Here is a 22,631-nt window from a genome sequence, read left to right as displayed (position 1 = left end):
AATCTGTCTAATTAAAACTGCAATCCAAAAAAAGTATGTCCCAAATACAGAATTCAGAAATGTGGCCCCTATCAGAATTAAAGCAATATGTGAGTGCATACAGCTGGAGGTATATAATAATCTACTGGCAGTAAATTTACTGCTAGCTGGTTCTTAAAAGGACATGCATATGTGTGCGCACACTGCTACGAAGCACATCTCTGAGCAGTATATAATTTTTATTTAGTCAGTGCCTAAAGCTTTGAATAAACATGTGCATGTCTTTTGACCTTGTGGCCAGCAGGCACCACCACAACACTTTGAGCTCGCACGGAGAACATGTTTTTGTCAGCATGAAAATTTTTCAACCTCACAAGACATTTAGAATAAAGACAACCAAAGTAATATATATGTCTCTTTGTGTGCATTCTTGTGAGAAGGTACCAGGCACATGGACTCTTGCGAAATTGCTGTACCTACTGTCCAGCAACCAAACATTTAAACACTCAGCATAGCGATCCTGTTCTGATCTGTATTTTTTCATGTTTTCGAAATAGCACAAGTGCACTGGTCCACTGTCAATAGATGTGTAAGAATGCCCTTGCCGGTTGATGTCATGACACGGCCCCAAGGCAGACCTCATTTCTAGAAGAGTCAGTATTTTCGTCTACATGGGAATGCCCACTACGAGCAGATGAATATGTTTTCAAAATGCTCAAATATTGCAGACAAGAAAAGGTTTGCTTTGTGGGGTTTAACGTCCCAAAGCGACTCAGGCTATGAGAGACGCCATAGTGGAGGACTGCGGAAATTTCGACCACCTGGTGTTCTTCAACGTGCACTGACATCGCACAGCACACGGGAGCCTTGCTTTTGCCTCCATCGAAAAGCGGCCACCAAGAGGGATTCGATTTCGCGTCCTTGGGAACAGTAAATTGAGTGCTGTAACCACTGTACCACCCCGGCGGGGCGCAGACAAGAAAAGCATACTCTACAAAGTCTGCATTAACCATGTCCATGACATGGACGAGCAGGGTCATGTGTTCTATAGTGAAAGTAGAGAAGGTCAGTTAAGCTCGGCTCAGTTACTACTTTCCTTTCTTTAAGTACCGTGGAAGGTGGAGAGGTTCTGGATGAAAACAGAACATATATGAGGCAACACAAGCAGAAGTGCTTTTAAACTGATGAAGAAAGTATATTGAAGTTCTTTTGGACAGCAATAGAAAAGGAATCGACTGGTTCTGTTCAGAATTTGTGGTAGTAGCACAGCACAAAAAGGTAGACAATTGGGTCACTATATTTCTGGCGTCATCCTGACATCCCAACAATTCATCTGGCATCCTGGACAGTATAACGAAATATTTCTCATGCTATATGAGAAAAGTTAATCTTTGTTTATATTTTCTGAATTAACAGTTAACTAAAGTGTAAGCCTGTACAAGAAGGAAGAGCATGAAGTCCCGGCAGCCCACGACAGGAACTAAAATACAGTGATGGTCATCTGCCCTGGTGGTTTCTCTGCAGTGCACAGATACAGAGGGCCGAAGCACACACAACAAATGGTGTGCTAGCATGCAGGCAGGCTGTGCCTAAGGGCAAAGAAGGGGGGGGGGGGCAAAACAGCTGAAATCAACAATGATGCACTTACATATGAGGGCCAATTCTCAGGAAAGCAACATAAAAAAAGAAAGCTGCAACAGGGTAACTATACGGGTAGCTACCGTACCAAATCAACATGTACTATGTACTACTGTAAGTACAGAACTGCACACTTGGAGAAGACGTGACCAAAGGGGCTGTAAGCAACTCGCACTGCACACAAGCCTCACAAGTACACACACTGTCCCGCTTGTATCCCAACGATGTGAAGAAACCGTACCTCTTAAAAACCGTAGGAGCAATAAACTACAAGGGACTTTAGCGACTAAATTAAGTAGTGAAAGGCAAAAGCCTGAGTGCCGCATTCTCCTCCGCAACTGACACTAATTAGTAATTAATAAGTTGATTAACTAATTAGTAATAAAGCATGTAGTTATTTGAATGCGTAAGCAGTTAATTAATCAGCAATTAGATAACTAATGAATTACTTAATTAGTCATTATTTTAATTCAATAATTCGTAATCTACGATTGATTTACATATGGCCATATAAGGCACACATTCGCGCATACTGTGGTGGTGCTCTGTGATTGGCCGAGACCACTACGACATCACGCCGCCTCGGCTAATTAGAACGCCGCAAAAGCGGGACACATTCTGTCCACGACAGCATGAGCCATTAAAGGCTTTCGCCTTAAAGATGAGGGAAGTATCTATTCGCAAACTTTGCGATAAATGACTGATGCAATAAATCCACTGTGAATTCTTTTTATATAACCTTCAGTAATGCTAAGAGAGCCTTACCAAAACAGTCAATTCGGGAAGTGTTCTCAATGTAGTAGTAATATGTTCACACGACTATTCTGCTGGTTTCCTGCTGGGATCCTGCTGGTTCCAGCAGTGCTGGTTTATTAGCACATTCCCAGCAGCTGCTGGAACCAGCAGCTGCTGGGACCAGCAGCTGCTGGGACCAGCAGCTGCTGGGACCAGCAGCTGCTGGGACCAGTAGTTGCTGGGACCAGTAGTTGCTGGGACCAGTAGTTGCTGGGACCAGTAGTTGCTGGGACCAGTAGTTGCTGGAACCAGTAGCTACTGGGACCAGTAGGACCAGTAGCTGCTGGGACCAGCGGGTATTGGAACCATTGGCTGCTAGGTTTCAACCGAGGGCTGCGTATAGTCAGAATTTGGTGGATTGGTTCTCTAGGGGCTTGTCAGCCTACGAGAACTTGGTGCAGTGACTGCCTTGGACTGCACAAAGAAAATAAAGGCAACAGCAGAGGTTTCAGTCATGACTCATAGTTTAATTTTATTTTCCATGCCCATATACATTCTGCAATCTGCATGGACACATTTTCCCTTCGAGACTGTGGTACTGCAGCAGGTGTGCTCCAGCTCCAACTCAGATGGTGCCATGAAGGTAGCTGCATGAAAAAAAAAGACCAGAAAAATATGCTACCAAAACCATGCTACTGCACATAAAATATGAATAATGGAAATTGAAAGCATCTACCCAAGAACCACATATTTGGTGCAAATCCACAAGAGAACTGGTCAAGTGTGATGCAAACCACGTTTAGAGAAAATTTTCAATGAACAGCGCTTCTACTAATGTGTGGGTGGCTAGCTTTTGCATGTGCCTGTGCAGACTGCACCAATGCCCGCACGCACCCATGGTGTTTCATTCATTCAACCATGAGAATGCCACTCCTAGGAAAGTGTCTGCATTGCTTTAGGCAGATGCCACGTAACAACTGGTGTGGTATTACCAGAAAGGTTAGATGAAATGAGGGGCTCGTTATGATACAATTTAAAGGAGCGAACAGTCTAGAAGTCCAAGGTAAATATTGGGGATAATTTTTCTTTTTAGGTTTGTTGTCGATGTTGACAAGAATGAGTGTTAAGATGATTTAGGGAGAAAGAATATTAAATGAAAAGTGGAAGGAAAAACAATGCCGCTTTTCATTTAATATTATTTCTCCCTAAATCATCATAAGACTCATTCTTGTCAATATCAACAACAAACCTAAAAAAAAAAAATTATCCCAAAATTTACATTGGACTCGTAGACTGTTCGCTCCTTTAAATTAAATCAGAGAGGTTAGAAGTATACCCATTGCTAGACAGACATGACTGTTTAGCGGCATATTCTTTTAATCCTGTTTGGTATGCCACTCAAGTCATACACCCATACCCTGCAAATGGATTGACATGGAAAGATAGTCTAGTTAGTCTATTTGCAACGAACCGCATCGAATATGTTTTAACTTGCACAGTGTGTTAACTTGCGATTAGACGTTCTTTGAATCCTTGGCTGTTCACCATTGTTCGTACAAAGCGAAAAACAATCGGGCGACAAAGATATTTTACTTGCCGAAAATAGCACCAATGATACTTTGGCAAAATGATATGGCCTATTTTAAACTAGGGACGACAAAATTACCAGCTCACTTTGATAGTCACTCGACTAGTAAGCGGCTCTCATCACTGCCGAACTGCGCTGGCAGCGGTGCGCGCTTGAGTCACTGTTCTTTTCCTCCGTGCCTATAATAAGCTCTCGCAAATCCACTAGACGTTACACAACGCGAGGACTACAAAAAAAAAAAAAAAAAGAAATGAAATGAGATGCACTTTTTTACTTACCAAACACACCCAGGTCCTAGGCCTTGCAGATGTCGCATCACATTTCTCAGTCTTGACAGAAGTTGTCACACCACCTTGACCGGTTCAAACTTACGTAGATGTTTCAGATAAAATGTCTTAAATAATTCATACTGACGACGACGTTTAAATATTGTAAAAAGCACAAAATACTACCGCATTCGCAAACACGAGCCAGCACAAAACAGCTCACTACGTAAATGACTGAACTTCGGAACGGCTTCTTTTGGCTTGTTGAGCCATAGCCTCCTTTATACTCCTCTGTGCCTGGCAACGGCGCGCTCCGTGGCCGTCGTTGCCCCTCCTCCCATCCTCCTCCACCATCGAGAGGTTACGCGGCTAGCTGCCGACAGATGGCGATTGCGACAGAGGGTGCCCTGCCGCTCGCGTATCGTGCGTAGCGTTGCAGCAAGTCGCATTTGGCGTACGTTCTTCCGTCGTGCTGTTTTCATTTCGTGCACCAGCATTGCTTGTTGCATCTAGGTTTGGTGCTACTCTTACTGCATTTGGACGTAGCAGGACTACGCCGCTGGAACAACCTGTAAGTTGCTGTTTTTGTTGTTCATATTACAGACACCTGAGTGATAGCAATTGCTTTATCGTTCAGCGATCGGGCCGTGTTTTTTCGGTGAACTAAATGAAGTAATAACTCATACTTTGCTTCATTAAGACTCGATAAAGATTGATATTATCATTCGGAAGAGCCATATGCATCAGTATTGCAGTTTCGATAACTTTGCGCGTGAATTTGCATATCCAATTGTTTGTTTTTTTGGTAAGCACGTGTGCGCAGCATGATGCACGTGTTTCTATGCAAGTTTTCTTTGCGGCGCATCGCATTATCAGCTATTTAATTAAGCGACTGTGTGTTCAACGTTACATACGTTAGAGTTGTAAGCATACGTTACCATGTCCGCGAAATCGAATACTGTAATATGTATTTCAGTTTCATTTGTTTGTCAAGTGTGATTAGCAAGTTATTTTGTGCACGAAGTGCAGAAACTTAGAATATTTTGCTAAGAGTCGGAATATTCAATTTACAGATCCCGATGGCATACTGCTGTGTGCCACTGTGCCGATCAGACGGGAAAAAGAAGGAACCTGGCGTCTCCTTCCACGAGATTCCTGCCGAAGCTTCGCTTCGCGAGCAGTGGATTAAAAAGATAAGAAGAGATGGCTGAGTCCCGAACTGTACCTCGAGCTATTCGAAGGTCTGTAGTAAACATTTCACAGACTCGGACTTCTTAGAGGGCAAACGGCGCCGTCTGAAAAAGGGCATTGTGCCCTCTGTGTTTGCCGACTACCCGACGCACATGCAACCCCGTACCTTGAAAGAAAGAAATAGTGAAACCATCAGGAAAAGATCAGCTTTGAAGAGCCAGCACAGCCTAGATGAGCCCACGAAAAAACGCAAGAGGAATAACGAAAATACAATTCCTGAAGTGTTATCTAGGTGCTCCCCAATGCCAAGTGACAACTTTTTTGACGTGGCACAAGAGCAAAGCTGCATTAGTGCAAATCAACTTGAAGCACCGATTCTTCCTGACAAAACATTAGTTAGTCATATACCTGAGGGCTCCCCAATGCCAAGCGACAACCTTTTTGATGTGTCACAAGAGCATTCAAGCTGCATTAGCGCAAAGCAACATGAAGCACCAATTCTTGCTGACAAAACAACACAAGCTGACCTCAGACCTGCCAGCCTGGCCGTGGAAAGAATAAAATGGAAGAGGAAGGAAAGAGATCTGAAGAAGCAAATAGAGAGGCTCCGCACCACAGTAGACCATTACATTTATCACAGTAGACCATTAATCTTCATTTATTCGAGCTGCAACTGCAGAAAAAGCAGAACACTGTGATGAATCTTGTAGTGTTATGTGCAGTGCGCAAATTGCATGCAATGTTGAAATTTTCACGTCTCGGCAACAAAATGCGTTAAATGGCCGTTACTCGTAGATAAATCCGCCTTTCAAGTAGAATAGAAAGGTGTAACACAGATTTAATTGCAAACGTTCCGCTTGTGGCAAATAGCAACGACGCGGTACTCCCCCCGCTGTCTGCTCCCTGAACCTCTTTCAGTGGCGCCCCCAGCAGTGAGAACGGCGGCGTCGCGCAACATCCGCGACGGTGCCGCGCTATTGTTATCGCGTTGAGCTGACGGGCACAGAGAGTATAAAGGAGGCTATGGTTGAGCATTAACCGGAGACTGGTTACGATAGTGTCGTAAGCGCTGAAAATGCGCGTTTGTCAAACGTTACGAACAAATACTCCTGAAATATTTCAAATTGTGCTAATATTACTATTTGTATACCCTCTTACACGTAATTGCATTTGCTCTGCTCTGATCTTTGCACCAGATCATTCGAAGGCGCGTCGTCTGCTACGCTAGCAGATAATGAAGGTGACAGCAGTAACAGCCTCGTGCATTACGCCGTGATAAACAAAATTGTAAAGATCAGATAACATTTTTTGCATCTTTGATGTTTGCAATAGCTCATAGCGGCATACCACTGCGGCTAACGGCCGAAAAAAAGAAAAGCTTAGCTTCTTTAAAAAGGTGTCTTTCGCAGCTAGTACGGTGATATTTTGATCACGGAGCAGAAACATGGTGTAAAAACGGGTATATACTTTCCGTGCTGCGTTTTTGTAGAATGAATGAGCTCGCGATAGGGGAATGCAACAAGTTCTCACGTGCGTAAATGAACTTCATTACATGCGTTTGTAAACTTGGGTGGGTTACTTGCTGGTTCCAGTAGCATTCCAGGAGGGAACCAGCAAAATTCTAAAACCAGCAAAGAAAACCAGCAAGCACCCTGCTGGAACCAGCAAAGCCAGCAGGAATTGCCTGCTGAGACCAGCAGACATACACTGCTGGAACCAGCACAGCCAGCAGGTCGCCTGCTGGGACCAGTGGAAAACCAGCAAGCACCCTGCTGGAACCAGTACAACCAGCAAAAATCCAGCAGGCTACCTGCTGGTTCCAGCACAAACCAGCAGGCTACCTGCTGGTTCCAGCACAAACCAGCAGCTTCCAGCAAGAAACCAGCAGAAAATTTTCACCTGGGCCGGGATTGGTCCGGGAGGTCCCCTGAGAACCCATCCGTGGAGCGGGATTCTTGAGCGGTGGAAAAGAGCTCGAGCGGTCTCGGAGCCGCCGCTGCTGGCTATCGGGGCGTTGCCGGTCCCATCGGCTATAGTGCGCTGGAGTGTGATCCGCTTGGCGGTCTCTTGGTCTTGAGTTTCTCTTCCTCAGATCAGCCACCCTGCTTCCGCTGACACTAATTATATCGCGCTTTTCTACTCACCACTTACACGGACATACTCCAGCACTACCGACTCCAAAGGTGCACATATCCTCCCGCACACCGCGATCTAACAAGACGCGAGGCCGTCCAATGGCACAATTATTACAAACTGGCGCCAGTTTGTAATAATTGTCAGTCGTCCAGCAGACGGGACTATCCTCATCCTTTGCAGAAGGCATTCATGGAGCACCGTGTTTTGGAGCAATCCTCCGAGATCCGCAGTGTGTGCAAAATGAAGTACCAAGGTCAATGTACAACTGGTCGCGCAACTTGGAAGAAAACGCGTGCAGCTGCCTACTGCCAGCGGCATCAACTCGATGATGAGGGCTCCTGCGAACTGTGAGGCAAATTACTAGCGCACAGAAAATAAGATCTGCCAGAACTCCAAAGAACTAGAAAGCAAACATAATATTCGCGCTCAGGAATAATGCAGTTTTCGTTTCTTGCGTAATAAAAAATGTGTCACATTTTTAATAATATTTTAACTTGTTTCTAGCGGCCTCTCTCGGCCACTTATTATCCGCTGCGTAGTTGCCCAAAGCTCAGATATGGCTCAGACCCCAAAGCTTTTTTCATGCGCGGGATGGGTGCGTCATCGGCCCCGGTTCAACGTTCATCGTTGCGCGCTGCGTACAGAGTGGGTTATCTGTAACAAACAGTCAGTATTTTATTATGCTGGTTGTGGTAGTGCTTTACAGCAAGGCGAAGACTGTCTGTGCTCGATGAGAAACTGATTGCCGCTGCATGTGCGCATTTCCGGACGATGGGACAATGCTGCGTCTGCGTCACAGCTCGGCGGCTCGGCTCGGCCTCCCAGGCACGTCGCAAAAGTGGTGGCTTGTTTTACGGATACACGTCTGCATGAGCGGCGTATCGCTGCATGTTTTAATTGAACGGTGAAGGTGAGATTTCATTGCTTCCAAGATGCGTGTCGCATTGCTCAAAACCTTCCGTTCCGCTCCCTTTGCTGCGTGTTTTGCTTACTGCGTCCTATTACCGCACCAACGTTCGCTGAACGTGCTTTAGCTGTTATTACAGTGATGTCCCTATTGTCAATGGGATCTTTCTCATGAACATGTTAAATGCTTAAGTTGTAAATTTGTAACCTCACATTGACTCCTCTCAGTGGCAAATGAAGCGCGAGTAAAATAATTCAGGGCGAGATTTATTGGAGCAAAGCTATATCGTAGATATTTTGACTTCTCAGACGCATTAACTTCTAAATACTAGTAATCCCAATTTGAATTGCTTACCTGAGCTCTTACAGGTTGGCGTTCTAGCGCTAGCGTTAGTTATTCCGTTCGTTTGTTTTTGTTGTTCTTTGACACTGATATGTACTTTGTTTGTTAGCAAGATTTTTTACCCTTTTATAATCTCACCGCGTCTCGTTAGGAGACCTACGCTGAGGTCATTTTGTTATCACTAGGATTTCATGAAGACCGTGACGAATGAGCGGTGGTTGCTTTCCTACACTTATTTCATTGTCGTGAAGCGTCTATGTAAGTAATCGTGAATTAATAAAGCCTGGCTTTCTATGCAGCACAGCTTCACTCATTTATGCCCTTAGTGAAATGCCTCAAGCCATGTGATTCTATCCATGTGCTTGCCGAATTCACTTGAAGGCCCTTGTTCACAAATGTGCCCGAAGAAATAAGCCCCAGAATGCGTTTACATGACGCGCGACGAAAGACTAGGCTAACGACGACGGAGGCAGAACGATGCTATGATAAGGTGGTTAAAGATGCCGTAACATTTCAGTTAACGTAAAACTTGACTGTAGAAATCCATGTCAAGTCAAGTTGGCTGAACAGTTACGGTGTCCATTTTTCTGCCTTATCCGAGCATCGTTCTGCCTCCGTCGTTGTTGGCCTTTTTTTCGTTCATAAGTAAGAAGACGATCAAATTCCCCGCCAAAAGCACGTCCCTGTGACGTCACAAGCAACGTCACGTGATTGTTGTGCCTCACAGTTCGCAGGGAGCGCTGGGAAACTAAAGCCTCGCTCAGAGTCGACACGCAGGGTTCTATGGGAGTTACGCTACCATTTGTTCTTCTACCATGGAAGTACTATTTAAACCGCCAACAATATGGTTGTCGCTGCTCAAAATATTCCGCGTGTTACTAAATAATATTGCCGGTAAAAAAAAAAAAAAAAAAAAAAAAAAAAACGGTTTTGTGCTCGGATAATTCGAAAATTTACCCTGGTTTCTTAAAAGCCGAATTAACAAAATTTTACTGCATTCGCTCTAAATGAAACTGATTACCTCAACAATTTCCAAACAGTCAACTCATCCAGCAGAGTGGCGCAGTGCATGCTGGGCCCATAACCCAGAGGTCCGTGGATCGAAACCACGCATAACCACGCTCTGCTACAGTTTTATTTGTTCACAAAGTAGTTCCGCGCCTATTACACTGTTTATTATAAAACCTTGTTCATCGCCTAGCAGAGTGGCGCAGCGGAAGCGTGCTGGGCCCATAACCCAGAGGTCCGTGGATCGAAACCACGCTCTGCTACATTGTTTTATTTGTTCACAAAATAGTTCCGCGCCTATTACACTGTTTATTAAAAACCTTGCTCATCGCCTAGCAGAGTGGCGCAGTGGAAGCGTGCTGGGCCCATAACCCAGAGGTCCGTGGATCGAAACCACGCTCTGCTATATTGTTTTATGTGTTCACAAAGTAGTTCCGCGCCTATTACACTGTTTATTAAAAACCTTGTTCATCGCCTAGCAGAGTGGCGCAGCGGAAGCGTGCTGGGCCCATAACCCAGAGGTCCGTGGATCGAAACCACGCTCTGCTATATTGTTTTATGTGTTCACAAAGTAGTTCCGCGCCTATTACACTGTTTATTAAAAACCTTGTTCATCGCCTAGCAGAGTGGCGCAGCGGAAGCGTGCTGGGCCCATAACCCAGAGGTCCGTTGGATCGAAACCACGCTCTGCTACATTGTTTTATTTGTTCACAAAATAGTTCCGCGCCTATTACACTGTTTATTAAAATGCTTATCGCCTAGCAGAGTGGCGCAGTGGAAGCGTGCTGGGCCCATAACCCAGAGGTCCGTGGATCGAAACCACGCTCTGCTACAATATTTTTTTTTTTTCTGCTTTTTCTCACGTCACTGCATTTTATATCCGTATGCATTACAAATGGGCGTGCACATGGTCACCGTGTATGCGTAGGAAACAAGAACAGCCAATATTAATTATAACCCACCCCAGTATACACGCAGTGTTTTGTTGTGCTCGGTAGAGTTTTATGACACAGAAGCAGTTAACCAGACATGTGCCATGCCAAACACGAAGCGCACGAACACACTGAAACCCACAAACCGTTCCACACCACACCGTGCCATGAGACAATGTGCTGAAATGCATAAAAGTTTTGCTTTACTATAGCCAGAAATCATTACCCGCGGGGGCTCGCAACATTTGCATCACAGAGCCGCGCGGGTGGGTATGTATAGCTGAGAAAAGCAGCGCTGAACTTAGGAATACCCCAGTAACCATAGAGCTAATAACGTTGTGTGTTAGGTTTTTTCCGTGCTTCTGGTGGCTGTCCAGCACAGCCATCAGCCATACTGGCCATACCATGCTGGATACGCCGGTTCTCGTCCGCTCGGTTTTTACACTCGCTTAAGATATAAAAATATTGAAAAAAACAAAAAAAAAAAAAAAAAAAAAAAAAAAAAAAACCAGACAAACAAACAAAAAGGAAACGTTGCACGGCGCCAGCTAGAGGTTCGACACTTTGTCCCAGGCGCTGTGATGCGCATACCAGTCAATTTTTTGTGCAATTGTATTGTGCAATTTTCCCCTTCATGGATCACTGCCTTGTCGTGGCGGAGGGGCTTGCGAAACTCGATGAAGTCGTGAGCTCTGCTGTGTAGGGCCACCCAAGATAGACAGGTCACGGCAGAGTTCTGACAAAATATGTGATTCACTGGAGAAGATAATGGCAACCCACTCCAGTATTTCCTGCCAAGAAAACCCTATGGCCAGTCACAATACCATTATCGATATGGTGCCGGAAGATGAGCCCCCCAGGTTGGAAGGCGTCCCACATGTTACTGGGGATGAACAAAGGGCGATTCCTAGTAGCTCCAGGACGAATGAAGCCACTGGGCTAAAGCCAAAAGGACGCTCAGCTGTGGATGTGTCGGGAAGCGGCCGGAAAGTCCGATGTTGCAAGGAGATATATCACATAGCAACATGGAATGTAAGATCTATGATGCAAGGTAAACTGGATATCGTCAAGCGAGAAATGGACAGATTGAACATTGATATCTTGGGTATCAGCGAGCTCAAGTGGACCGAAATGGGAGAATTTAACTCCGGCGATCATTATGTCTTTTATTGTGGGCACGAATCCAAGAGAAGGAATGGGGTCGCTCTCATAGTAAACAGAAGAATGGGCAAAGCAGTGCTAGGGTACAACCCCAAAAACGGCCGAATGATTTCACTTCGGATCCAAGGTCACCCTTTCAACATAACAGTTATCCAAGTCTATGCACCGACCACTGCTGCTGAAGAAGCTGACGTTGAGAGATTTTATGCGGACCTACAATGCCTTTTAGACCGCACCCCATCATCAGACGTCGTTTTTCTCATAGGAGACTGGAATGCTAAGGTCGGGAGTGAAGAAATATCCGGAATTACAGGCAAGTTCGGTCTTGGTGAGCCAAATGAAGCTGGGCAGAGGCTAGTAGAGTTCTGTCAAGAAAACAACCTGACCATAGCGAATACTCATTTTCAACAGCACAAGAGGCGCCTGTACACATGGATTTCACCGGACGGTCTGTGCAGGAATCAGATCGATTATATTATTTGCCGGCAGAGATGGAGAAGCGCTATACAAGCAGTAAAAACAAGGCCTGGGGCCGATTGTGGCACCGATCATCAGCTTCTTGTTGCCAAAATTAAGCTTCGATTGAGGAAAACGCAGAAAACTAGAAGGCCTTTCAGGTATGATCTCGATCAGATTCCATTAGAATATGCTGTGGAAGTGAGGAATCGATTTCAAGAATTAGATCTAGAAGACAGAGAGCCCGAAGAGATGTGGACTGATGTTCGTGATATATTACAAGAAGTTGCTACTAAGGTAGTTCCAAAGCAAAAGAAATGCAAAAAAGCAAACTGGTTATCTGAAGAGGCTTTGCAAATAGCTGAGGAAAGGAGGATGGCAAAAGGTATGGGGGAAAGAGAAAGATACAAGGTTCTCAATGCGGATTTTCAGAAAATAGCAAGGAGAGATAAGAATGCCTTCCTGAACATACAGTGTCAAGCAGTTGAGGACAACAGCCAATTAAGGAACACAAGAGCTCTGTATAAGACAATCAAAGATATCAAAGGAATCTTCTGTGTTAAGCTGGGTGTGATAAAGGACGTACGAGGCAAGGACCTCACTGAAGCCTCAGAGATAAAGAAGAGGCGGCAGGAATACACAGAAGAACTGTACAAGAAGGACCCGGATGTGCAAACCCAACATAGGACGGTTGTGATTACTGATCTCGAGCCGGGCATCCTGAAGAGTGAAGTAGAATGGGCCTTAGCCAGCCTTGCTAAGAACAAAGCTAGCGGAATTGATGGTATTCCAGCTGAGTTGCTTCAAAACCTCAACCACGACGCTGTTGACACACTGCATACATTATGTCAAAAGATTTGGACAACCCTGCAGTGGCCACAGGATTGGAGGAGGTCAGTTTACATCCCCATTCCAAAGAAAGGCAGTGCCAAAGATTGTTCCAACTACCGCACGATCGCGCTTATTTCGCATGCTAGCAAGGTGATGTTGAAAATCCTCCAAGGTAGGCTGCAGCAGTATGTGGATCGGGAGCTTCCGGACGTGCAAGCTGGGTTTCACAAGGGCAGAGGAACTAGAGACCAAATTGCCAACCTTCGCTGGATCATGGAAAAAGCAAGAGAGTTCCAGAAACCCATTTACTTCTGCTTTATTGATTATGCGAAAGCGTTTGACTGCGTAGATCACAGCAGATTGTGGCAAGCTCTCCAAGAAATGGGAGTTCCAATTCACCTCATCTGTCTCCTCAGGAACCTTTATGAAGGGCAAGAGGCCACAGTCAGAACTGGGCGTGGTCTTACTGATTGGTTTCCGATTGAGAAAGGTAGAAATGAAATGATGCTGCCCTATGGTGAACAAATCAAACACTGTAATGCTGAATACATGAAGACTTATAATTTTAATAAGGCAGCCAAACTCTCACAAAATATGCTGGAGCAACTTCTTGTGATGAAACTGTTCCACTGTCAGTGCATCTCACGATATGCTTGCATCTTTGTAAAATACGACACACGTGTAACTGTGCTAAAAAATTCCTGCTTTTGAATACCGATCGATGATGTCTGTTATTCAGTTAATATTTCATAAGAAAACTAAAGTCTGAGAATTTTAAAATATTTGAAAATTCTGGAATATTTATCGGCAAATGAACAACGTCTCAGCAAATTGTGTTGTGTTGTGTCGTGTTGGTTTTTATGGCGCATAGGCATCTAAGGTTACCATGCACCAAACACAAGGTCGAGTGGGCTGTGTTAATGCTTTTCAATACATAAGTAATTAAGTTTGTGCAGAATGTTTCCATTTTTCAAGAAATCGAAGACACAAAAAATTTCAACAAGGACATTTTTCTCCTAGCAAAAGACTTGGATGTAGTGGTATGTGCTCATTACAGAAATGTGTGAAATGATTTTTCGTTATCTCCTCAAATTTCACGCATATTGTCAGCTCATCACCGCATGTTTCACATGTAGGTTTTTCTTGCTTGAAAGGAACGAAGTTGTGTGTAAGATGTGTAGTCCAATACGGAGATGATATGGAATTACTTCAAAAAAGTGCTTTTCATGACCGGATGAGCAATCTTGGATGGTTGGCTAGACCAAGCGTAGTTCGTTGTTCTCATTATACCATGAAGCCTGTCATTTAGTTTTTAGTTTGTTCTGTATGAACTTTGTGTTTATTTTTCAAGAGGCATATGAATGCATTTTATTTCAGCGTTACGAACATGTGCGGCCCATTAGTCTGCTTTCTCATTTCCACTGATTCCCATGTGGCGGCCAGTCACACAACGATGCTGCTAGGGTTGAATGTCCAGCTAAATTCCATGGCTGGTTTCTCACATATCCCATATGATGGGAACAAGATGGCCAACCACAATTTGACAGCACATGGTTTCCTTGTATAGTGCTCATGTAACAGTTTAACACCCATATTAATGGCACTCATATCCTTCCGTCTTCACACCTCTAATTAAAAGCATGAGCGACACCATCTCATTTTATTCAGCTAGGATATGCAAGAAAACCCACTCGTGGAATTTCGCAATGGGCTCTCAAAGGTGGACAGAAGTGGTTTATCACCGGCAGGTAATGTAAAATTCCCACCACACAGAGCATGTTGCATTGTAACCTGTGCACCTAAGAGGTGTGCATAATGCACGCCCGATGATGATAGGATGCCTCCAATCAATACAAAACCCTGAGGCATGGCTGCACAGTTTGATTCTAATGTTTTAATGAGAAAACATTAGAAGCACCATTAAGGCAAAAATCCAACTACCGCACGATCACACTTATTTCGCATGCTAGCAAGGTGATGTTGAAAATCCTCCAAGGTAGGCTGCAGCAGTATGTGGATCGGGAGCTTCCGGACGTGCAAGCTGGGTTTCGCAAGGGCAGAGGAACTAGAGACCAAATTGCCAACCTTCGCTGGATCATGGAAAAAGCAAGAGAGTTCCAGAAACCCATTTACTTCTGCTTTATTGATTATGCGAAAGCGTTTGACTGCGTAGATCACAGCAGATTGTGGCAAGCTCTCCAAGAAATGGGAGTTCCAATTCACCTCATCTGTCTCCTCAGGAACCTTTATGAAGGGCAAGAGGCCACAGTCAGAACTGGGCGTGGTCTTACTGATTGGTTTCCGATTGAGAAAGGGGTGAGGCAAGGCTGCATACTGTCGCCCTGCCTATTTAACCTATATGCAGAGTGCATCATGAGGAAGGCCGGTCTGGACGAGTCATCAGCTGGAGTGAAGATTGCTGGAAAACGTATCAACAACCTTAGATATGCGGATGATACCACTTTAATGGCAGAAAGTGAAGTGGAACTCAAGAGACTTCTGATGCGCGTACAAGAAGAGAGTGAGAAGTTTGGGCTTAAACTGAACATTAAAAAGACGAAGATCATGGCGTCTTGCCCTATCAAGTCCTGGAGCATCAATGGACAAGAAGTGGAAGCTGTGGCAGATTTTCTGTTCTTGGGCGCCAAGATTACCTCGGGAGGAGAATGCAGCCATGAAATTAGGAGACGCCTGCTTCTGGGAAAGAGAGCAATGGTTAGCCTTGACCGCCTAGTAAAGAGCAGAGACATTAGTCTGCCAACCAAGATCCGTATAAACCGTGCTATGGTCTTTCCAGTTGTGATGTATGGATGCGAGAGTTGGACTGTGAAAAAGGCTGACCGCCGAGGAATTGACGCGTTTGAATTGTGGTGCTGGCGAAGACTCTTAAGAGTTCCTTGGACTGCCAGAAGATCAAATCAGTCGACATTGTCGACCATAAACCCTGACTGCTCATTGGAGGGTCAAATTCTAAAGTTAAAGCTCAGCTACTTTGGTCATCTGATGAGAAGAGAGGAGTCGCTGGAGAAAGATTTGATGTTGGGAAAGGTTGAGGGTCGCCGGAGAAGGGGTAGGCAGCGAACGCGATGGTTAGATGGCATTCTCGAGGCATTGCAGATGAAGCTATGTGATGTTAAAAAGATAGTGAGAGACCGGAAAGCGTGGAGTGACATGGTCCATAGGGTCACGAAGAGTTGGACACGACTGAACGCCTGAACTGATTGTGCAATTTTATTTATTTTTTTTTTGTTGTTGCACGGCACTGATCTTCCCATTACTTTGCAAGTTTTAGAGCTTGGAAAAGCATGGACCGGCCGTTTTTTGGTCCGCGCCTGTACGTGTATACGACGTATTTAGTTAGGTTAAAGTAAGACAGAAATAAACTTTATTTCGTCAAGACGTCTTCGCTTTGCAGAAGGGCCGCTTAGACAGGTTTGGTGACCCCTTTTCTTCTGCCCGGGCTATTTTCGCATCCCCTTATGATATATATGGTCTAATGATCATCTAAGACCGCAACGTTGTTGCATTTGTTTGATGTTATCTCTGGCCAGATATATATGTGATTGGCGAGAATCGCTTTTGGATACGAGTTTGTTAGGAGTTTCCTCCACGTTAGGGGTAATGTTCTGTACTGTCTCGTGATTTCTCTATGTTTCTATCCCATAGCTGTGCGCCCCGACATGAGATCTCGGGCAAGTTTTTTAACCGCTTCGTTGCCGTCTCATCTGGCGAACGATTAATTACTTTTCTGTCTATGGGACTTTGATCCAGGATTCGTGAGTTCATAAAACGACTGCCGCACGCTGTACCCACGGATGGCCTCTTTACTATCACAGACTATTTGATTTGCTCGATCTGTACGATGGCACTGCTATGGTGACGGTGACCTCCTCTACGGTTTCAGTAATCCTTGTTTTGGTCAATGCTGGGCTAGGTCTTAATATGGTTCCCATTGGAGCGGCGCATACGGAACTTTATGAAGACAATAATGATCACTGAGCAGCACGAGAGTGTTTTGCAGTTGGAAATTGATGAAGAAATGTTTACTCTCCGCGTGAGGGTGTGTTGAAGTTTTACATCAGAACATGTCTACTATATGATGTGGGCCTGCCCGTCCAGCTTAACCCAACCTCAACAGGGAGGAATGGGTGACGACCCTGATCGGCTGCTCTGACCTACAGGCCCAAAAGGCTTTGGTCGAGCGCGCCCGCGGGCAGCGGCTGACACCACAGGGGTCCCAGGGACCTCACACTAATCAGAGAAGCCTGGGAGACTTTGCTGCATGGAAAGCCCAAACACGGAACACCAGCTGCTAGTGGTTCGATTGGCTGAAGAGGCTGCCGAGATCCAAGGGATTTTGGACAGCATCTGAAGCGGATTTCCATCTGCCCTAATTAAGGTGCTTCTCCTCTAGAGCGGAGGGCCTAGGGTAGGAAACAGCGTTTCCCTTTTCTGTCGGACAATAAAGTTGATTCACTCACTCACTCGAGTGATTTAAGTCTTTAAGCACGAGTTTGCTGCACAGCGCGAGACGAAGATGTTTGCTGTGCAGCGTAAAGAGAAACGTGGCGCATTAGGACGGGCAACATTTGTGGCACGCATGAGTAACTGGATTCTAAGGGAAGGAAAGCGTAGCAGGGGGTGACAGAAAGTTAAGTAGGCGGATGAGGTTAAGAAGTTCGCAGGGGTCAAGTGGATGCATGCAGCTAGCAGAGAACCGGGTTAATTGGAGAAATATGGGAGAAGACTTCCTGCAGTGGATATAGTCAGGCTGATGATGATGATGATGAGGAATACGAAACTTGCTAGGACACAGTATGTAAAGCTTACACTCCAAAAATGAACATAAAATTAGTGCTTTGCCAAATTATGACCACCGCTTAAAATTTTGCTCACTAGTAAATTAGCTAAAATTACATGAAACAATTTATTTCGCAAGCAACAGCAGTTTACTGTAGCAAATGCCTCCTGTGCGGCCATTTTCTGGAATTTAAGAAAATCCCTAAGCATAAAAAACAAAACTTTTTGTGCTGCACTGTTGTAACAGTTCCAATAGTGCAAATGGGAAGGTTCTTAGGCAATGTCCCTAAACAACACATGGGCAGTGAGGGATTCCTTAGTGCAAGGGCCCGGATTAATTTAGGCCAGCAGGGGCTCCAATGTGCCCCGACATTACGCTGTACTTGGGTGCCTTCCACTTCCCCTGAAGTGGCTGCTGTGGCCAGGACTGACGTTGGGCTATCTGGCTCAGTAGAGAACCGTAACCACAAAGCCACTGCGGTGGGATCTCGATGGCGTTTGAAATGAACTTTGCAGCAACTGTCTCACCGCAAACTACAATACAAAGATTTTAGTTTAAAGCTAACTCTCCTATTGACATAGGATAGAGGATTTTTTGCACATCTTCCAGGTGATGTGCTGTTCTGATCGGCTTCATAAAATTAGGGTATCAGCTGTTTACTCTTGTATAGTTCAAATTGTACCAGTCCGAAATAAATGGTCATTATGAAAAATGCTAGGTTTAGAAAGCAGCAACTTGAATAGTTGAGCAGAATAAGGTAAAAAATGAACGAGGAGAATTGCAAAAAAGGAATGATGCAATCTGCACTAAATGAAATCTACACTAAACAATTTCATTAAATTTACAAGGCTGCAGAAAGCTGCAATCACAATGAAACACCAAAGTCAGGGAAGCCAGGTAATAAATGAGCTCAACACAGATGACATTACAGAATTGGTTTTATTGTTCTATCGACTAATTTTGTATGCGACAAGAGGTGGCAGTCAGGGTGCATGAGGCACCCCCAAAAGTCTGCCCGGCTGCTGTCTGCTGCAAGACTCAATGCAGCAAAATGTATGCAGAGAGTGACCAAAGAACTTTACCAATTCCTACCATGAGTTCACCACACCTCAGTACACAACATTTATGTCACACTATCTCTGACCACAGCTTTGAAAAGCAGACAAATTTCTCACCTTAAAGAGAAAAAAATCACAAAATTCATTTACACAAGCACAGCAGCTAAACAAGCACAGCAGCTAATCACAGAGCTCTGATGCACACCAAAACAGTGTGCAAGAAACAATCATTCCGTCTGCTACTTTTAAATTGCCTTTTAGGCGATCCTCAATCCTTGATGCGTACAGAGCTTGTCCACAGCCAGTTACCTCTTAAAAGCATGCTCTTACTACCCTAAAGGTCACAAAATTAAATGGCATTGCAAATTAAATGTCCACAGCAGTGTCTGGGACATTACACTAAACAATTAATTACTTGTTATCGCGATTACCTCCATCATACTTACACACACATCAGAGGCAGGGTTGCCAATAAACTAGAAACTCTTTCAGAAACAGAAAACAACAACAAAAGATATCAACAATCATTCACACACGTGCCGTAAATATGCCACCAGAAAATAATGAGAGTTCAACAGATAGGTTTCCAAGCCAATCTCTTCCCCATGCACAATTCACCTAGTATTGCTCCAAGAGACACTTCCACCAGAAGGCATAAACATGAGTAGCGGCTGTTAACTAAATTAGACTATGTGTGTGCATAATTATAATATACATATATTTATACATATATATATATAATATATATACTGTCATCTGGTACAAGTTGATTAGTTTGCCTACATACACACAAGACCCTTGCCACATGTGGGAAACATTACAATAAAGCATATGGCAGCAAAATCAGGCATTTCAATAGAATAGCGCTCATGCCAGCATGTACCATGTCACTTTAATGCTCGTAGAGTGCAAAGAAAACAATGTTGAGTCTCCCACGTAAAGCAAATTTGCACAAAAAAGAAGGCCTGAAGATCTATAAAAGGACACACAAACATGTTTCACTTTCGTGAGATGGATGGGAAGTCAGAAGACATCAGATGCTACATTACCTGTCATCAGAGGCTGTAATATAAAAAAAAAAGTGTAATAATATGCTGCATCAGGTTTTCCTGAAAGACAACATAGCTGGGAACAGCACCGCACCAAGGTAAGGCCAATATGCTAACAGTGATTTGGGTAAACTGAAAAGGCAGACTTGTTCGCAGTGTGCTCCAAATTATTTACTCAGTACAGCCTCTAAATGTAATAAGTACACAAAATTTTCACAGCAGTGTGCCTTCGTACAGTGTCCTGAACAAATCAAACAGAACAGTATAGCTACTGGTTGCGACTAGCCACATTGGTTTCCCCTTTCACCACAGGCACAGTTTACTTAACAGCACCCTCTCGATACTCCCAACATTGCTTATTTTTCGGCACCTTATCATTCTCCGAACCCTATATTTTTTTATTGCTGCGGTTCCAACTCTGAGTATCGTATTCCAACTGGGTATCGTACAAACCAAAACTTGTGGCATGCCCGATGAATTATTGGAGTCGAGCTCCTGTCATGCAATGTTGCAAAAATGGCAATATATGGGAAAAACAAAAAAATCGCGAGAGAACCTGCGCAACTGTGGCTGTCTCGAAAGTGCGAACAATGCCAATGAAAGACTGAAAGCATCCATACCAGTGTTACTGAAGCACTGTTAGGAAAATAGAAACTCAAATACCTTTCTTAACCTTCAGTTCAGTTCAGTTCAGGCGTTCAGTCGTGTCCGACTCTTCGTGACCCTATGGACCATGTCACGCCACGCTTTCCGGTCTCTCACTATCTTCTTAACATCACATAGCTTCATCTGCAATGCCTCGAGAATGCCATCTAACCATCGCGTTCGCTGCCTACCCCTTCTCCGGCGACCCTCAACCTTTCCCAACATCAAATCTTTCTCCAGCGACTCCTCTCTTCTCATCAGATGACCAAAGTAGCTGAGCTTTAACTTTAGAATTTGACCCTCCAATGAGCAGTCAGGGTTTATGGTCGACAATATCGACTGATTTGATCGTCTGGCAGTCCAAGGAACTCTTAAGAGTCTTCGCCAGCACCACAATTCAAACGCGTCGATTCTTCGGCGGTCAGCCTTTTTCACAGTCCAACTCTCGCATCCATACATTACAACTGGAAAGACCATAGCACGGGTTATACGGATCTTGGTTGGCAGACTAATGTCTCTGCTCTTTACTAGGCGGTCAAGGCTAACCATTGCTCTCTTTCCCAGAAGCAGGCGTCTCCTAATTTCATGGCTGCAGTCTCCTTCCGAGGTAATCTTGGCGCCCAAGAACAGAAAATCTGTCACAGCTTCCACTTCTTGTCCATTGATGCTCCAGGACTTGATAGGGCAAGACGCCATGATCTTCGTCTTTTTAATGTAAGGTGGTTAGTTCGAAACCCACCGCCGGACACCCACCGGTAAAAATGGGTACAAGCGTCCCCCGGCCTGGCGCTCGGCTTTTCCAGGGGTGTGCGTTTGGGAGAAGCTCCGTAAACCCCGCTGCGCGCCCCTCCTCCGCAGTGGGCCCAAACCCAGTTTCGAACCTCGCAGCCTGCATAGGTGGTTCTGTTTGTCTTTCAAAGGTACTTCCTTTGACCCCTCACCTGAAGTGCTCCCTTAGAGCCTCAGCTGCAGCAGTCCTAAAAAAAAAAAAAAAAAAGGGCCACATAATGGGCTGTTGCCGCGCAAGGCGGACTTATTGTTGTCCGATGGCGGAACGAATCACTGCCACATCGGCGCAACTATTTGGGCCGTGACCCCTTTTCCCAAGCATTTCACCCCAGAAGAGCCGAGCACCAGGCCGGGGGAAAGCTTGTACCCATTTAAAAACCGGTGGGTACCCGGCGGCACCAGGGATCGAACCCGGTACCTCCCGATTGCGAGGCGGATGCTCTACCACAAGGCCACCGCTTCGGTACCTTAACCTTAGTAGCAAAGAAAATTATTCATATCATTAGGGTAAAAAATTTTGGAACTAAACACTTTCATTTGCTTATATTTTACATGCACAATGGAGAACGACATGAAGAAGGAAAGCATTCTATTCTGCCACAAGTTCAATCAATTACAGAATGGTTAGGTAACTAGGAGATGACATTGCAGTTGTAGTTTACATGACATCTTTTTTTCTTTTCTAGCTACCAATGAATGATCTGCCGAGCTTCATACAGGGCTGTTTAAGGGCTCCAAAGCCTGTACATCCTAAGCCGAGCATTTATGGCATACATGTCCAAGCAGTACAATCCACTGGCCCAATATTAAATCGGCAATGTCCAGCCCAACCTAGGACCAGTGCATTGCCAACGTAGGGTCAATATTAGATGGTTTGTGCTGCTTAGTCAGGCCACAATGATCCGTGTACATCACTTAAAAACAATCACCCATGAATTTACCAGATCCTGTAGATACAATGAGGTCAGGAGGCAATGAAGACCACAGCCACTATGACTTCCAGCCACATAAACCATCAAAAGCATTCCGCTTATTGGTAACACACCCCATTTCTTAAGCCAGATAGTCAAGTATAGCTAGATACTACCTGCACTTCCCTAACCTTGCCAATGCGGTTAG

At 44.7% G+C, this 22,631-nt stretch overlaps 1 long non-coding RNA gene and 4 other non-coding genes across 5 annotated transcripts; 4 read left to right on the top strand and 1 right to left on the bottom strand.

Annotated features, from left to right (window-relative positions):
• Positions 1-2,864: 2,864 nt before the first annotated feature.
• On the bottom strand, positions 2,865-4,440 carry LOC146199873 (uncharacterized). The gene is made up of 2 exons (XR_014705140.1): positions 4,219-4,440; positions 2,865-2,999 (listed from the first exon to the last, which is right to left on the bottom strand). It is a non-coding gene; the product is annotated as an uncharacterized LOC146199873 (long non-coding RNA).
• A 5,541-nt stretch (positions 4,441-9,981) lies between these two features.
• Positions 9,982-10,053, top strand: TRNAM-CAU (transfer RNA methionine (anticodon CAU)). Its single transcript has one exon. It is a non-coding gene; the product is annotated as a tRNA-Met (tRNA).
• A 71-nt stretch (positions 10,054-10,124) lies between these two features.
• On the top strand, positions 10,125-10,196 carry TRNAM-CAU (transfer RNA methionine (anticodon CAU)). Its single transcript has one exon. It is a non-coding gene; the product is annotated as a tRNA-Met (tRNA).
• A 71-nt stretch (positions 10,197-10,267) lies between these two features.
• On the top strand, positions 10,268-10,339 carry TRNAM-CAU (transfer RNA methionine (anticodon CAU)). Its single transcript has one exon. It is a non-coding gene; the product is annotated as a tRNA-Met (tRNA).
• A 211-nt stretch (positions 10,340-10,550) lies between these two features.
• Positions 10,551-10,622, top strand: TRNAM-CAU (transfer RNA methionine (anticodon CAU)). The gene has a single exon. It is a non-coding gene; the product is annotated as a tRNA-Met (tRNA).
• The last annotated feature ends 12,009 nt before the right edge of the window (positions 10,623-22,631 follow it).

This window comes from Amblyomma maculatum, chromosome 2 (genome assembly GCF_055883805.1).
Source record: "Amblyomma maculatum isolate TAMU_Amacu chromosome 2, ASM5588380v1, whole genome shotgun sequence".
Classification (NCBI taxonomy): Eukaryota; Metazoa; Arthropoda; class Arachnida; order Ixodida; family Ixodidae; genus Amblyomma; species Amblyomma maculatum.
Note: the sequence above shows the minus strand (reverse complement) of the source record. Positions and strands in the feature narration are given on the sequence as shown.